The sequence below is a fragment of the Syngnathus floridae genome, unplaced genomic scaffold, assembly GCF_059516105.1.
Source record: "Syngnathus floridae isolate MCC-2025c unplaced genomic scaffold, RoL_Sflo_1.0 HiC_scaffold_46, whole genome shotgun sequence".
NCBI lineage: Eukaryota > Metazoa > Chordata > Actinopteri > Syngnathiformes > Syngnathidae > Syngnathus > Syngnathus floridae.
Genome location: NW_028284075.1, coordinates 73,927 through 78,450, shown reverse-complemented (window position 1 = coordinate 78,450; position 4,524 = coordinate 73,927). Strand labels below are relative to the sequence as shown.

General features: G+C 36.9%; 1 long non-coding RNA gene across 1 annotated transcript; it reads left to right on the top strand.

The window, feature by feature from the left end:
- Positions 1 to 398: 398 nt before the first annotated feature.
- Positions 399 to 2,992, top strand: LOC148378407 (uncharacterized). Its single transcript, XR_015855895.1, has 3 exons — positions 399 to 892; positions 1,074 to 1,317; positions 2,882 to 2,992. It is a non-coding gene; the product is annotated as an uncharacterized LOC148378407 (long non-coding RNA).
- Positions 2,993 to 4,524: the final 1,532 nt, after the last annotated feature.

The window sequence follows — 4,524 nt, the reverse complement described above, 5'->3', positions numbered from 1 at the left end:
TCTGCCTGATATGTCAGACCTCAGCGCATTTCAAAGATTCAAATCTTCAGCGCCATGCACTTCAGCTCACTCCATGCTAACATTGATCAGGCGTCGAACCCGCATCATCATGCTTAAGAGGTGGCCATGCTAACCAGTGCGCCATTATGTCAACGCATAATAACTAAGTCTACTGGTCAAAACAGCGGTTACTATATGACGTCGCTACGTCGTGGTCACGTGACGCAGACAAGACGTCAATGGACGTGGGCAGAGTTAACTTGTTTAAAAGGGAGTAGGCAGAAGAAATATTTAATTTATTTAAATCTATTTTGAGTGCACACCATTATGCCAATGCATAACAACTGTAAATCTACTAAACAAAACAGCGGTTGCTATATGACATCTGCCACGTCGTGGTCACGTGACATACGTGACGTCGATGGGCGTAACTTTCGCCGGAATTCAAATCCGCGGGGAGAGTTAACTTGTTTAAAAGAGAGTGGGCAGAAGAATTATTTAATTTATTTAAATCTATTTGGTGTGTGCGCCATTATGTCAATGCATAACAACTGTAAGTCTACTAAACAAAACAGCGGTTGCTATATGACGTCTGCCACGTCGTGGTCACGTGACGCGGACGTGACGTCGACGCCTACTTTACATCCCACCGATCACAGGACCCCTCGGCTGCATAACCGTGCCCCCTTCCCAACCAATCGGATTTGCTATACGCGAAAACGACGCCAATGGAAAGAGCTTCCGCCCAAATTTAAATCCGTGGGCGTGGCTCGCAGCAGGAAGTAGGAAAATGGCGGCGATGTTGACAAAGACACAGCGGATGGTAACATACGACTAACAAGAGAAATATTTTTATTTTCTGCTTGCAACTGGACCGTCCAGAGCGTACACGGTAAGTACAACTCATCGTTTTTAAAAAGAAGTACTTTTGTTGCCCTGAAAAGCGAGTGAGCGTGGCGTTTGTGGGGGACGTCGAATTTCGACGATTCTTTCTGGTCAACGGTTGTAAATGATTGTGTTGATTAAAAAAGAAAACTTGATGTAACTCTACTTTTAACTGCCGTTTCAGATAGATTTGGAATTGCATCACATCCAATTTTGCCTAGAGCGTACACGGTAAGTAACACTCGTTGTGTTTAAGGAGATTTACGTTTGTAATAGCAGAAGTGTAGCCGCGTTGCGTTGTACGTGTGAATGTTGGTCCGGGCGAAATGTTAATGTTTAATTTCATTCCTTTAGGTTCCACGGTGTTTGTTGGCTGCAAGTTTTCCACTGCAAGAAGAGGCTCATATCATTGACCAGGAGCGAGCTACAATGGTGAGTAGCCATAACATTTATGTTAAACACTTCCTATTTCATGTCTAACAGTACTTGATTTAACAAATAACCATAAATAAATACAGTGTGGGCACTGAAGTTAACATATGTGATTATACTGCCTAATCTGTCACCGAGTAGATTGTTGCAAAGTAATATAAGATCCAAAGTTGTAATTCAGAATAGTTTTCAAAAGAAGGCCATTAGAATTATATACAAGTCTGATTACCCTGAACAAGCTATTAATTAAATCACAAATTCTTCAATTCAAAGATTTGGTAGATTATCAGACAAATAATGTCTAACAGTAATTGATTTAACACATCACGATAAGTAGATTGAGTGTGGGCACTCTCAAGTTAACATATGTGATTATACTGCCTAATCTGTTACAGAGTATGTTGTTGCCAAGTAATGTAGAATAGATCCAAAGTAGTAATCCAGAATAGTTTTGAAGAGGCCATTAGAATAATAAACAAATCTGATTACCTTGAACATAATAACAAGCTAAGTGTTTAATATGTCCTATGAAGTCAAAATTGGGCACCATCATGTGGTGAAATTTGGAATTGCATCACATCCAATTTTGCCTGGGAACAAACAGATTACATAAATCTTAGTTTTGAATAAGCCACTCCTTCTCAAACAAGTAAACTCTGCCCATTTTGCGCAGTAGATGTTCTGTTAATATCTAGTATTTATACAAAGTCATAATTTAAATTGCTTTCAACCTTCATTCATCGGTTCAACCAACATTACTCGCTCTTATTACCAACTTGTATTGATTTAACTAAGCGTTTAATACTTCCTATCAGGTCTCAAATCGAGATTTGGCAAAATACAATTTCAGCAAATCCAATTTTGCCAGGGAACAAAAATAGATTAAATAAACTAAATAAGTCCTCTTCCCATTAAATAAATCAGAAAAGTCTGTCTTGTAACCAGTCCTCTTCAAACAAGTAAAGTCTGCCCATTTTGTGCCGTAGATTTTGTGTCTATGCCTAGTATTTAAACAAAATCATAATTTAAACGACTTCTTTCCTTCATTCACTTTGGAAATTTGGAATTGCAGCAAATCGAATTTTGGCAGGGAACAAAAATAGATCAATTAAACTAAATAAGTCTTCTTCCCATTAAATAAATTAAAAAAGTCTGTCTTGTAACCAGTCCTTTTCAAACAAGTAAAGTCTGCCCATTTTGTGCCGTCGATTTTGTGTTAATGCCTAGTATTTATACAAAATCATAATTTAAAGGACTTCATTCCTTCATTCACTTTGGAAATTTGGAATTGCAGCACATCAAATTTTGCCTGGGAAGAAAAGTAGATTAAATAAATTTAATAAGTCTTACTACTTCCCATTAAATAAATTAAATACGTCTTACTTGTTCCCACTCCTTTTCAAAACAGTAGTTTAAAACGAGGGCCCTTCACTCAATCTTTAACCTCAACCCCGCACGTTGTGTTGTATCTGTGAATGTTGGTTGTGGCCAAATGATAGTTTTCTTTCATTCGTTTAGGTTCCAAGAAAACTTGATGTAACTCTACTTTTAACTGCCGTTTCAGATAAGCGGGTATTACGTCGCAGTCAAATGCCGCGGATATGACGTAATTGCCCGAACCTCCGCCAAAATTCAAATCTGTTGGCGCGATGGCCGTGAGCCACTGAGCAGCGACGATTATCAACAGAAATATCTTTATTTTCTGCTTGCAACTGGACCGTCTAGAGCGTACACGGTAAGTAACACTCATTGTGTTTAAGGAGATTTACGTTTGTAATAGCAGAAGTGTAGCCGCGTTGCGTTGTACGTGTGAAAATTGGTCGAGGCGAAATGTTAATGTTTAATTTCATTCCTTTAGGTTCCACGGTGTTTGTTGGCTGCAAGTTTTCCACTGCAAGAAGAGGCTCGTATCATTGACCAGGAGCGAGCTACAATGGTGAGTAGCCATAACATTTATGTTAAACACTTCCTATTTCATGTCTAACAGTACTTGATTTAACAAATAACCATAAATAAATACAGTGTGGGCACTGAAGTTAACATATGTGATTATACTGCCTAATCTGTCACGGAGTAGATTGTTGCAAAGTAATATAAGATCCAAAGTTGTAATTCAGAATAGTTTTCAAAAGAAGGCCATTAGAATTATATACAAGTCTGATTACCCTGAACAAGCTATTAATTAAATCACAAATTCTTCAATTCAAAGATTTGGTAGATTATCAGACAAATAATGTCTAACAGTAATTGATTTAACACATCACGATAAGTAGATTGAGTGTGGGCACTCTCAAGTTAACATATGTGATTATACTGCCTAATCTGTTACAGAGTATGTTGTTGCCAAGTAATGTAGAATAGATCCAAAGTAGTAATCCAGAATAGTTTTGAAGAGGCCATTAGAATGATAAACAAATCTGATTACCTTGAACATAATAACAAGCTAAGTGTTTAATATGTCCTATGAAGTCAAAATTGGGCACCATCATGTGGTGAAATTTGGAATTGCATCACATCCAATTTTGCCTGGGAACAAACAGATTACATAAATCTTAGTTTTGAATAAGCCACTCCTTCTCAAACAAGTAAACTCTGCCCATTTTGCGCAGTAGATGTTCTGTTAATATCTAGTATTTATACAAAGTCATAATTTAAATTGCTTTCAACCTTCATTCATCGGTTCAACCAACATTACTCGCTCTTATTACCAACTTGTATTGATTTAACTAAGCGTTTAATACTTCCTATCAGGTCTCAAATCGAGATTTGGCAAAATACAATTTCAGCAAATCCAATTTTGCCAGGGAACAAAAATAGATTAAATAAACTAAATAAGTCCTCTTCCCATTAAATAAATCAGAAAAGTCTGTCTTGTAACCAGTCCTCTTCAAACAAGTAAAGTCTGCCCATTTTGTGCCGTAGATTTTGTGTCTATGCCTAGTATTTAAACAAAATCATAATTTAAACGACTTCTTTCCTTCATTCACTTTGGAAATTTGGAATTGCAGCAAATCGAATTTTGGCAGGGAACAAAAATAGATCAATTAAACTAAATAAGTCTTCTTCCCATTAAATAAATTAAAAAAGTCTGTCTTGTAACCAGTCCTTTTCAAACAAGTAAAGTCTGCCCATTTTGTGCCGTCGATTTTGTGTTAATGCCTAGTATTTATACAAAATCATAATTTAAAGGACTTCATTCCTTCATTC